The 13729-nt window shown below is 41.2% G+C and overlaps 1 long non-coding RNA gene across 1 annotated transcript; it reads right to left on the reverse strand.

Moving 5' to 3' along the window:
* Window positions 1–597: 597 nt before the first annotated feature.
* LOC119620494 (uncharacterized) lies at window positions 598–13064 on the reverse strand. The gene is made up of 6 exons (XR_005236986.2): window positions 12897–13064; window positions 5345–5518; window positions 4714–4828; window positions 2749–2898; window positions 2460–2621; window positions 598–1015 (listed from the first exon to the last, which is right to left on the reverse strand). It is a non-coding gene; the product is annotated as an uncharacterized lncRNA (long non-coding RNA).
* Window positions 13065–13729: the final 665 nt, after the last annotated feature.

Genomic DNA, 13729 nt, shown 5'->3' on the forward strand with positions numbered 1-13729 from the left:
AGGGCTTTAAACCCGGGCAGTCTGACTCCAGAACTCAAATGTCAGCTGTGACACTGTCATTGTCTCCCGCAATGCCATACTTGCAAGTTTTGTGTAACATAGCATTTAGACATCTCTTTACAATTATGAAATTCTGGGTTTTCTTCCCCTGCTGTGGCCCAAACACAAACTAAGAACATACCTAATGAACAGCTACAATTGATATTTTCATCTTAATTAGGGATTAAATATAAAATAAATCATTCTATTTAACATGAATTATGATGTTCTAACTTTTCCAGTAGTTCATTTCAAATAGATTGTTTAATAGTAGGAGAAAACAGTAGCTTTTAAAAGTATATGTGGGAAATTAACTAAAATATTAAAAAGATCACTCACCCACTGTTAGCCTTTATTTTTTTTACTCCAAAACAACATGAGAAAATAAGTTTTTTCTTTTACCTTTGCTGTACTTTCCTCCTTGAAAATAAGCCCATTAATAAGGAGATGTAAAAGGAAAATGTAAGTATCTCAAGACAAATTATACTAAAACTTTTTTAAAAGAAACAGTTCTATCAAAACAAGTTTGCAAATAAAAATAATTACCAAATGAATATATTAGGGGAGTATCGCCATTAGGCATGTTTTTATTATGCAATAATTTATCCATGAACAGTTTATATTTCATATCCATATTGCAGTGTTTTTTTTTCCCAGTCACTGGGAGTACTCAAGCAGAGCTGATGAAAATTCATCATTCTGGAAAGTTCCAGAAGGGATTTTGCAGTGAGTAGAAAGGTGAAATCTTGGACGATAAGGTCTCTTCCAATTTGAAGATTCTATAATTTTCAACTTAGGCAACTGGCATAAGGTGAGTATCCTCATGGACTTGATTCTGTAGTGATGGTGGAAAGCAGTGGTGGGCTCTCGTGAGCTCTGGAGCCAGACTGCCTGGTTTTGCTGTTGGACTTGACCACTTAATTGCTGTGTGAACTTGAGCAAGTTATGTCTCCCATCTGTGCCTCAGTTTTCTCATCTGTAAAATGTTGATACTAATAGTATTAACCTCATAAAGTTGTTGTGAAGATTAAATGAGTTAATGTAAGTAAAGTGCTTGAAACGGTCCTTGTCACATGGTAAATATTCTATATCATAGCTATGCTATTATTTTCCAATAATAATATTGGGAAAATATTAGACAATATTGGAATAATATTCCTACATTATTGGAATAATATCGGAAATTATAGTCCAAAAATATTCAACTACTATCTGATCCATCTTATGGTCTCCAACATGAAACAAACGGTAGCCCATTGTGAGGTTAATTATGGTGAGGTAAGGGCTCATATCTTGTCTGAAGCAAAGGAAATAAAAGGAGAGGTAAAATGAGGAATTTTATTTAAAGGGGGCAGAGAGATGTCTAATGTTCAGGGAGGAAAATGAACACTCCGTAGGCCTAGTGATATCAGGAGAGAAAGTATGCTAGGAGAGAAAAAGCCAGTAGTATACAGTCTCTTCACACACACACACACACACACACACACACACACTCCTCAGCGAACACATTTGGGGATTACCGGTCTATCTGCATCTTAAAGTTTTCACTTTAGCACTGGGGTTTAGTTCTAATATTGACCTATGGCTTCCATTTGGCAGTTCAAGTCCACACATTTGCCTGAGCCCCTGCTAAGCAGCAAGTGTTGTGGAAGCAAAGAACGCTGCCTGAGGCTGCAGTCTAGGAGGAAGGGGCCAACAGGACTGTGCCCATAGTTTTCACTGGGGGGTAAGTGCCGTGATCAGCTTCTGTGCTGGATGCTATGGGTGCTGGATGCTATGGGGGCTGGGAGAAGGCCACCTGACTTAGCCTACAGGGACGGGGAAGACTTCCAGGCAGAGGCGAAAGCTTCACTTAGATGTGAAGCAGGTATTAGGCTGATGAAGAAAGTAAGCCAAACAAAACAAAACAAAGCAAAACAAAACCCCAAGAAAATTAGACTAAGAAATGTTTTAATTCCTTCCATAAACTTTGAAAATAGGCAGGCCTAGGCTTGAATTCTGGTTCTGCTCTTCACTAGCGATGTGACTTTGGGCAAGTTACTTAAACTCTCTGAACTTCAATGTAGTCATCTCTGGGACAGGGTCCCTATCTTATTGTGTTGTTCTGAGAATTAAAGAAACAATGTATGATCACCTCATAATCCAGTGTCTCCCAGATGCTTATTTTGAATATCTGTAGTATTAAATCACTCATACTAAAACATAATAAAAGAGGAAGTAATGATTTGTTGAATTTAGAGGAAGAAATAATGACAAGGAAAGCCAAAAGTATCACAACAAGCTCTGTATTTAGGCTCATATGTCCATTCTTGCCAGAGCCACTAATTCAGAGCTAGGGTGGAGAACAACTGGCCAAAGTCCATTACATTCCATCTAATGACATGTCTGTTGTGGGTGCGGGGAGGCTATTGGCAACTCACCTTTTCCAATACCCTCATGTTATAATACAAAGCTCCAGCTCAAACTGAAAATTTAAAGAACAATCAGCCAGATCACCTTCTCAATGACTATGATGTTTAAAGCATTCACAAAAGTGAATTCAAATTATTGGTATGTTTTATTAGCACCATCTGTAATTTCACCTTAACACAAAGATGAAGCAAAACAGGAGCAGGAAAGGCAGTCTATAATAAAAACTCCCATTTATCACAGGCCTCCTATGGGTTCGGTACTCTTTATCCGCTATTTCTAATGCATAGTGCAACTTACAAGGCAGTTCTGTTCTCCTTCACAAATGAAGCATCCACAGCACAATTGGTGACTTCACAAAGGTCCCATGGCTCCTAGGTGGGAAGCCACCGGAAGGCAGATCTGATTCTAAAGCTGCTGTCTGCATGCCAGGCTACTACAACTCTCAATCTGGGATCAGGGAAGAGAGGTACCACATGTGGTCAAGGAGCTCCCACATCCCCAGGAGTCCAAGGGTTGCCATTCTTCCTCCTTCTGTCTCCATGATGTCGCCACTACAATGTTGTCATATTGTGAACTGTTCTGGTAAGTTACAAATTTTTCCACAGAAAAGAAGAGAAAGGGCTACCCAAAAAATGGGATAGGAAAAAACTAATCATAAGTCTTCAGAGGTAAGTGAAGAACCTGACCTTGGATGGGAGTATCCTAACCCAGTGGTGGCCTTAGTCATGCTATACTTCTGCTTTGCAACTGATCCCAGATACAGACACAGTCTAATTGTAAAGAGAAGGAGTTATCTGGTGTATTAACTTGTTAGGTGAAGTAGAATGCTTTAAAAAAAGGTGAATTTTAAAAATCACATACCTTGATTCAAATGCAGTCTTGGCCACTTAATAACTGTGTGATTAAGCCTCATCTACTTATCTTCTAAATGAAATTAATAGTATTTACTTCACTTTTCTCATCTGTAAAATGGTGATAATACCACCTATCCTGGTAGGATGATGGTAAAGATGAAACAAGAATAAAAGCTAGCATGTAGAAAATAATAACCGAAGTTACCTATTGATATTTTTCTGTTATTATTTTAATTAGCTACAGTATAGCATTCTTACATGAAGTACCTGGATGTGGTAAATAATCAATAAACAGCAGCTATTATTATTAGCAGGGCACATTTTTGTATTGGTGCAGATCTACCGGAGGAAATAAATGAAAGGAGGAAAAATCCTGTATGTGACAGTAAACAAATGTAAACACAAAACCAAAAACAACAATAAGAAAGCAGAAGTGGAAGAAAAAGAATCCTAGCTTGAGTCAACCAACTTGTTACCAGAATTTAGTTATTAAAAATCTCTACAGTGTAAATTTAGCCTTTAGAGATTTAATTTTTTTTTAACTTTTTCTTTTGTTTTTACCAAAGTCCACTTTGAAGAGTCCAGTCTTCACTGGACCAAGGAAGAAAGGAAAATAAATTTAAATGTTTATGTATTTAGTTAGTTTTGCTTTGTAAAAGAGAAGAATCCAGGTCAGGTTCTTAACTCCACTCACCTCTGAAGAATTCCGAGTCGTATTTCCCTCTCCCTTTTTGGGTGATGCTTTGTCTATGTCTATGGTAGAGGTGAAATGGGGAAGAGACACGGCAGGGGTGGTGATCCTTCTCCTTGGAATGGTTTGTCCCTAAACGCTACTCTGCTTCTTTCCTGTCAGGGATGTTAGCAGAGCCCAAATCCTTATGAACCCAAACTCCCAAGCCACTGGATCCGGTGAGATGGCTGGAGCCCAGCAGAGTCAGCATGAGGAACACCACGAGGACTCCTGAAACACCACATTCCCATGGCTGCAACAGGGCAGCGGGGTAGCTGGAAGGCACAGTGTCCCTGAAACTGTGGTCCTCGGCAAGGAGTGTGGCCGCATGGTGGGTCGCCTGAGCTGTGAGCAGAGAAGGAAGGAAGAATGCCAACTTGGAGGCAGATGTGGGAAGTAGGAGTGCTGTGGCAACACAGTGTGGAAATCGGGAGTTCTCTTCAGGCGTGATGCTCACAATTCATGCAAATCTATTGATCTATGTATTTACCTACCTACCTCTATGTGTGCGTTTGTCTGGGAGTGGGGTGGAGCTGTGTAAGGTGGGTTCAGGAACTGTGTTCTTCAGGGCTGTCTGGGGACACAGAACCAATAGGAGCTATATCTATACTGATATCGGTATCTCTACAGATACAGATAGATGAGAGGGGATGTGTTAGGGGAATTGGCTCACATGACCTTGGTGGCTGAGGAGTCCCACCACAGTCCATCTGCAAGCTGGAGACCCTGGGATGCGGGTAGTGTGGCTTCAGGGCAAGTTCAAGGACCTCAGAATCAAGGGAGCATATCTGCCCTGAGGATGAGATCGGGAAAAAGCCTGCAGGCATGTGTTTGAAAGGAGGTGAGAGAGGAAGATCAGGAAGGGTTTTCCCAAATTACAGTTGCAATGCAAGAAAGGGAAAGGTGAGAAGAGGGACCTGAGCCCAGGCCTTGGGAGAAAGAGGAGGAGGAAGAAGGGCAGACCAGGGCTGAGGTCAGAGCTGGTCGCCAGAGGAGGACGCCTGGGCCCCTGGCCCCTGCCTGAGCAGAGATGGCCGAGGTCCAGGAGCCAGAGGAGAAGAAACGGATGCTCCCACCGCTGCTCCTGGCTTGCCCTGAGGGAGAAGGGTGATGGGGCTGTTCCTGTGCACCCAGGACCATGGCTCTTGAACTTTATGTGTCGGGAAGGAGGCAAGGGCTGAACTGGAGAGCTGGGCCCTTCATTTAGTGCCAGCATCCCAGGAAATGCTCTTTTCCCCGCGGGAGCCTCCGCCTGTGGCTGTAATGATCTTGGACTGGAAGGTCAAATTCCAAAGACTTAAAACTGCACCTGCAGCAGGACCGGCCACATACATTGTGGAGTATCTTTAAAATAAAATGCTGCACTGTCCTGCAACTGTCAGTCTGAGACAGAAGTCCTGAGTGCCCAGGGGTGGCTGATGTAAGTCCTGGAGTTTGAAGGTCATAGAGCCTGGAGTCCAAGGGTGGGAGGAGAAGAGTGTCCCTGCTCCAGGAGAGAGAGAGAGAGAGAGAGAGAGAGAGAGAGAGAAAATCTCTTTTTGTGTTTGTGCTGTTGTTGCCTTTTTTGTTCTTACCTGTACCCCCAGCCATTTGGATGATGCCCCCACATTGAGGACAGGTCTTCCCCAGTCAGTTTACTGACACACCTGCCAGTCTCCTCTGGAAACCATCTCACACACACACCCAGAAAGAATGCTTTACTAGTTCTCTAAGTATTCCTTAATCCAGTCAAGTTAGTACCTAAAATTAACCATCCTAGGGACACTGCTATTTTTAAATCTACCTAGAATTTGCACCTCTGACTCTAGAGATTGAGACAGAATTCATTTTCAGGGAGACTATCCTTTTGATTCGAAAAACACTGATATAAGCTCTTTAGTTAAACAATGATAGGGCCATGCTTCTATTCTGGAAGAAACAGATTAAGATGCAGCAAGCTAAGCTGCTCATTAGAGATTTTTTTTTTTTCTCTAATAGATTTTATGGCTTCGTCAGAAAAGAAGCAGGCCAGGGAAGAGTGGAGATGGGCAGAGTGGTGATAAAACAGGGGGCTCATGGAGAGGAGGAGAAAAGGACTTTAGCACCACAGTGGCAGGCAGGAGGTTAAGAGCAGAGTTTAATTGCAAGGGATTCCTTTGATGGGTTTATGAACAATCTGCTTTAGGAGCAATGATACAGAATTTTGTATTTCCCTTTTGGTGGTGCTGTGGTTTGAATGTTTGTACCCCAAAAAACCTCATGTTGAAATTCGGGCCCAGTGTTGGAGGTGGGACTTCATGAAAGGTGTTTGGGTCATGGGGGAAGATCCCATATGAACTGATTAATACTCTCCCTCAGGGGTAAGCGAGTTCTCATCTCATTGGTTCCCGATCCAGCTGGTTGTTACAAAGAGCCCAGCACCCTCATCTCTCTCTTGCTTCCTCTCCATATGATCTCTGCATGCACCAGCTTCCTTCCTGTCGTGCCATGAGTGGAAGGAGCCCAAGGTCCTAATGGCAGATACCTAATCTTGAACCTTCCAGCCCATCAGAATAGTAACCCAAATAAATCTTTTTCCTCTACACCCAGTCTCAGGCATTTCTTGATAACAACGCAAAATGGACTAAGGCATGTGGTATGACTCCTCATGTTATTCTCAAACCCTCAGTAAAGTTTTGTCACTCTCTATGGCTGGTGTCAGCAATGTTGTTGGAATAAAGAGAGCACTTGGTGTCCACATGGGGCAACCAATTAACAAAGAGGTAAGGTCAGGAGATGACAAGAGGAAGCACGGAGCTGGTGTAAGCATTCCCTGACAAATCCTCAAAAGTTCTTGTGAAAGAAGACTACGTGTTTCTTGGTCACACAGGATGAGATTCACATTATTTGAGGGAGGGATATTGTCATAGACATTGGGGATACCTGGCAGCACATGAACCCACTTTTTATGTTTAGGGATGTCCTCACTGTATGAGTCTCTATGAGGGTTAGAGACCTCCACCATGTCGGTCAAAATAGGCCAGAGACTTGTTTTTCCAGCCTCCTGCCCTGGAGAGGGGGCATGTGACCTAGGGTTGGCCAATCAGGCACCTCCCTAGGACTTTGCATTGGAAGTTAGTGAATCGATGAAGAGGAATGGTGGAGAGTCTATTCTGAGGAGTGGGGTATTGGGGTGGAAGGCAGCTAAATCCTCCAGTTTCCTGGGGCAGGAGAGAGAGTAGGGTTGGTAGCAGTATTTAGTTGAGAATATCCAAGAAGCAGATGCCAAGATGGGATTTGAGGTTTATTAGGGAAATAAATTAATTAGGGAAAATGGCTCTGGAGGATAAAGAGGAAGGGAGTGGGAATTGGTGGAGAGAGACATTAGATTGGGAGACAGGTCTAACAACTGTAAAAGGAGAAAGAGAAGCAAAGAATGGTGGGAAGAGCCTCAGACTGCAGCAGAATTCTGAGACAATCTTGGCTTGGCCAATGGAGAATCTCCAGGCAAAAGCTGCTGTGTTCATTTTTCTATCGCTGCTGTAACAGATTACCCAACACTTTGAAGCTGAAAACAATACAATGACCATGTTGTACTATATATCTGTAATTTGCTAAGAGGGTAGATCCCAAGGGTCTTCACCATACCAAAAAAATAAAAATAAGAAATAAAAAAGAATGGTAACTATGTGAGGTGATGGAAATGTTCATTAGCTTGATTGTGGTGAGGAACACAAATCTATTATCTTACAATTCTGGAGGTCAGAAGTCTGACATAAGTCTTAGTACTAAAATCAAGGATGCGACAGGATTGGTTCCTCTGAGAGCTTCAGGAGAGCTGGGGCCTGCCCTTTTCAGCTTCTAGTGACTGCCAGCATTCCTTGGCCTGTGGCTGCATCACTTCAATTTCTGCTTCTGTCATCACCTCTCCTACTTCCCCCTCTGATCGCCTGCATCCCTCTTATAAGGACCCTTGTGGTTACGCTGGGCCCTAAGTAATCCAGGATACTCTTCCAAGATTACATGTGCAAAGTCCCCTTTGCCCTATAAAGTAACATTCACCTGTTTCCTATGCTGGTGGCAAGTATAAGCTCTGATGTCCAGTGTCTAGTGCTATCAGCAGCAGTGCCCATTGCTCACGTTCTTGTGGCATGATTTGTACTTGGGTTCTAGATTCCTAGAGTCTCTCTTCTTCTACCTGTTTTCTGAACCTTCTCAAAACTTCCTGGCGTTTCTGTGAGCCGCTTGGCCATCTTTTAATAAACTTATTTTCTACTTAACTCAGTCAGAGTCAGTGTGGCTGATCATTGTTAGGTTTGGTGAAAGCAGGAGGCTCTGTTACTAAAAGGAAAAGAGGAAATAATTGCTGTAATTTTAGAGACTAAATTTTCCAACCTTCCTTGTGGCCAGGCATGGCCATGTGACTAAATTCTCATCAGGGAAATGTGAGCAGAAGTGATGTGTCTAATCTCCAAATCACTTATTCAAAAGGAACTCCCTTGCACACTCCTTTCTCTTTTCTCCCCTCTTCTGGGCTCAGTATGTATATGGTATTGGGGAGTCAGCTTGCTTCAGTAAATAAGAGCAACATTTGAGGAGATTACAGGCACCTAGAAAGATGAAACAAGGCTCTCTGGATGGTTTTATGGAGCAGAACCACCTTTCTATGTTTGCGGGTCTGTGTTCTTGTGGGTTGTTATGCGAGAGAGAAATAAGCCTATATTGGTTGAACCACTGTATTTGGGGGTCTCTTTTGAAAGCCACAAGCCTATTCTAGGTTTAGTATAACCTAATGAAAACAATCAATTTATGTCTAATATTCCTGACTAGTTCAGAAATAAGAGCCAGGAAAGATTCCAACATCTCAGGGAAGGGGGAGAAGGAGGGATTCTGGGACTAATTGTTGGGAAATTTGGGGATGAGGGCAGTAAAATTTCAGTAGTAGTATTTAAGAATGAGAATTTGTTAGTCTATGACATGTAGGGTTAAGACAATGGTGTTTTAGGGGTCTGAGTAGCCACTGCCACTGAATAGCATAGGTGGAAAGAGTTACACAAGAAGGCTACGGGGTGAAGTAATTAATACTCACAGTCAGGAGTAGCTTAAATAAAGAAAATAACAAACTCAAATCACTAAATTCTCAGCCCAAGGCACAGTTAGAAAAAAAGGGAATCATATATAACTATGCTAAAATAATCTCTTGCAGCAGGGCCAAAATAGCTGCAAACCAAATGCAATGGTTAATTCTGAATTTTGCTTTGATCTGTTGAATTCTCAGCCTTGTCAGTAGAACATTGAACATAAAAATGTGGAACCCTGATCACTGAAATGGGGATATATGGAAGGATTCAGAGGCCTTGTAAGGTTTTGATCCTCCAATTGCTGCTGCCCCTCTGAGGGTCACAGAGGAACATATGTCCATAGGTCACAGTTCATGAATCCCTACAAAGAAGCTAGTCTTTGCAAATTCTGGTGAATTTTAACAGTGTAAAGTGGAAAAAGTCTGTCTATGTCCTGATGAGCATCAACTGTGAAGAGGCTGTTCTTGTCTTATTTGAAAACCCTGTAAGAACCTCTCTGAGGACTTACTCTACAAGGACATGTCAATTCTTTACTTCCACATTCCCAACATCCTTCATTTTCCACAGTGCCATAATTAAAATGCCAACATGCCTGTGTGTATGGTAGTGGTGGGGCAGTTACAAAGTCAAATATCAAAGGAAAAGACTTTCTTAAAAAAAAGAATAATTTTTTCCTACTTTATGTTAGCAAAAATATCTGTGGAATATGATTGGGTAATGGATTATGGGGTGCTAGTCAAGGAGGGTGAGAATATATATTTAAATGGAGAAGAATTTAATCTCGATCTTGGGAAGGGGCAGTGGTACTCCAGGGCTTTCACTAGGTTCTTCCCAAAGAATTAGTCAAACCAATCTAAAAAATTCATGAGGAAACTGCAAAGATTAGTGATAAATTAAGTGTTGGAAGCATATAGTAGCTTTGTATCCCCACATAGCTTTCTGATTTGACTAGGGCAGGACCTGGATGGATCTTAGCAGAGTGGATTATTGTAAACTTAATCAGCTGATGACTGTAACTGCAGCTTCTACTCCTGATGAAGTCTCCTTACTAAAGAAAATCATTAGAGCCTATATGTGCAGTCACTACTTTTGTTTATTTTTTTTTTTCTATCCCAAGGATTGGCAGACTCTTTTTTCTTTGGTATGAAGCCAGATAGTATAATGAAAAGTTCTGCAGACCATAAGGCATCTGTCCTATCTACCCAACTCTGCCATTGCAATATGAGAGAAGCCATAGATGATGCATAAACAAATGGGTGTTGCTGTGTTCTAATTAAATTTTATTCACAAAATGGGCAGCAAGTGCCCCAGTAGCAACAAGCACATCCAGTGCTCAGATCCTGGTTTCTAATATCATTCTCTAATCAAAGGAACTAGGGATCCTTGGAGAAATGACTGATTCTAGAACTAGTGTGAGAAATATACCACATGAGCCCAGAGCATCTTATTATACCAAAAAGTAAGGATGTGCTCACAAATAACAAAAAAACAAAACAAAACAAAAAACTAAGAAAAGCCCACCACCAACACACACACACACACACACATACACACACACACGTCGACGGGGATATTTCAAAGAGGCACAGGAGCCAACCAAAAGAGCTCTTCATGGCCAAAGCTGAGACAATTTGAGCAATAAAATAAAGTAGCATTGGACTATAGCTCGAAGTGTAAAGATCCATGATTCCATACTGATACAAATACAAGATTTAATAAACTAACAAGTGAGAAGAAGAGACAATCTCTCACGCAGAAGAATTCCAAATATAACACATAGATACTCTGTCTTAAACGAGGGAGAGCATAACTCCCCACTCAAGTGTGGGCTGTGCGTAGTGACTTCTCTCCTAAGAATACAGTAAGGAGAGGCAGAAATAAGTAACTTTACAGTGGAGAAACCTGACATGCACTATTTCAGCCAGGTGTTTGAAGTCAATATCAATAGTCATACATCATGTTGTTAATATATACCCTTGATATGATGTGGTGAAAAGGGCCCTTTAAATTTGTGATATTTTCCCAAAAATCCATAACACTGTTCAAATTGTGAGAAAATCATCAGAAAAACTCCAATAGAGGAAGATTGTGCAACATACCTGACCACTACTCAAAACTGCCAAGGTGAACTTGGTGCAGTGGTGAGCTCCTGTATTCCCAGCTACTTAGGGATCTGAGGCAAGGGGAAGACTTGATCCCAGGAGTTCAAGATCAGACTAGGCAACATAGTAAAACCGTGTCTCAAAAACAAAAGCAAAAAGAGAACTGCCAAGGTCATCAAAAACAAGGAAAATCTGAGAAAATTTCACAGTCAAAGTAGCCTAAGGAAATATGACAAATAAATGTAATGTGGTATCCTCGATGCCATCCTGGAACAAAAAAAGGACATTTGGTCAAAATTAAGGAAGTCTGAACAGAACGGATGGAAAGGGTCACACAAGGACTGCGGGGTGGTATGGTTAATACGAACAATCAGGAGAGGCTTAAATAGAGAAAATAACAAACTCAAATCACTAAATTCTCAGCCCAAGGCACAGTTATGAAAAAAAAGGAATCATATATAACTATTCTAAAATAATCTCTTGCAGCAGGGCCAAAATAGCTGCAAACCAAATGCAATGGTTAATTCTGAATTTTGCTTTGATCTGTTGAATTCTCAGCCTTGCCAGTAGAACATTGAATATAAAAAGGATTATTTAGTAATAGTCTATCAATACATGTTAATTGTAACGAATGTACCATACTAATATAAGATGTTAATAACAGGAGAAATTGTGGGTATATTGGAAAACCACCATGCTGTCTGCTCAATTTTTCTGTAAATATAAAACTACTTTAAAAATGCAAGTCTATTAATAAAAATTATAAAAGGCAGCAAGGCAGATTTTACCTTCAGACTCTACTTTGCTGACCCCTGCTATATATCCCTTTAACCAGAGAAAACAGTCAAGTTTGCTTTCACCTGGTAGGAACAGTAGAATACCTTTATTATTTTGTCTCAGAGTTATATCAAATCTCAGACTTTATACCACAACACAGGCGATAAGTGCCTTGAACATCCCATCATCACCTAAAACATCATTGGATCATAGGTGCACTAAATTGATGATATCATGCTGACAAGAGTTGAAGAGCAGAAACTAAGAGCTACTCTCGATGCCATGGTAAGATACATGTCTGTAAGAGGAAAAGAGATATATCCTATAAAAGCATAAGAAGGAGCCTACCCCTTTAATAAAGTTTCCAGGAATCTGATGGTCCCAGGATATTGGCATATCTTCTTTAAAGGGAATGCTGGATTGGTACGTGTTGTAGCCCTTACCTATTAAAATGGTACTCTCTGGGGATCTTTGGATTTTGTAGATAGTATTTTACATTCAAATGTGTTGCTCTGACCCATTTACAAGGTGACCTGAGAAGTTGCTTATGCTCTCCCAGGATGCAAAGAATAAAGAATAATCCATTATCTCAGTTAACAGGGCTTATTGTAAGATTACACAGGAAAGTAAGGAAACTCACAAAAAGCGAAAATAACTCAAGCTAAGCCACCAGAGAATTAAATATTATGGCTATTTGGGACACAATGAAAGGCCTTATAATAACATCTACTGACTCTAACAGCTGACCGTGCTCCTGATTCCAGTCTTCCATTCTGCTTATCTCCACTCAGTTTTTCTTTGCTAGGACCAATTCTCTACCCTCTCTTGGCTTCTGTTTCTGTTCCTGTTACTACTACAATGGAATAACTATTTTTAATCTATTCTATTTATCTCCAGGTTTCTGTTTACTCATAACTTCTCCTGCCACCCAGTTTTTGCTTACCGCCTTCTTCATGTGTGCATCTTGGCCCCTCCAGCCTGCTGACTCTCTGAATGCTTTGCATTCAGTCTCTCAAAAAGAGTTTCTGGTTGGACTCTCCACTCTTGTCCAATGTCCTTTTATGGCAGAGCTCTTGTGCTGTCCTCCCTCAGGGACCCCTGGACAACTTCTAGAAAGCTAACAAACACCCATCACTGGTCCCATCAGCACTGACTGTGCTTGTGACATCACACGATGCCAACATGCTGACCTATGCAAAGGATGTTTTAGAAGAGGCTGTGGTTGTGGTAGACACGCTAAAGCTTCACCATATGGAGACATTATAGCCAGGAAGCACCTTTGCTGGCCTGTCCAGACAACTGAATTGGTCATTTTGACTAAGGAAGATGACAACCTTTAATACCTTAAAGCGTTAAAGGGAGAAAACGAAACTCCTGATGATTTCAGCTTGGAAGATGAACTATTAGGTTGGTGCAAAAGTAATTGTGATTTTGCCATTATTTTAAATGGCAAAAAGCACAATTACTTTTGCACCAACCTAATAGAAAGCTTTGACCTAGAGGAAGGTACTTTAGGAGACTGCCAATCATCATCATACTTTCTGTTCCCTTTTCTCTGCTTATCTATGTAACATTTCATTCAAAGTGGGTGCTCCTGGTTTATGGTGGGAATATGAGTAGGATTGTGGAGAAAAAGAACACAGAGACTCCTAATCCCATAAGTAAGCCTGCTGCCAGTGGTAGCCATACAGTGAGAATACTATAGAACTAGAGCCCAGTAGAGCACTTTGTTAGTCCCTGCGTTGGCTGGGTCACGTGTACGATGATCAACTTCTT

The sequence above is a fragment of the Chlorocebus sabaeus genome, chromosome 7 (assembly GCF_047675955.1).
Source record: "Chlorocebus sabaeus isolate Y175 chromosome 7, mChlSab1.0.hap1, whole genome shotgun sequence".
Classification (NCBI taxonomy): Eukaryota; Metazoa; Chordata; class Mammalia; order Primates; family Cercopithecidae; genus Chlorocebus; species Chlorocebus sabaeus.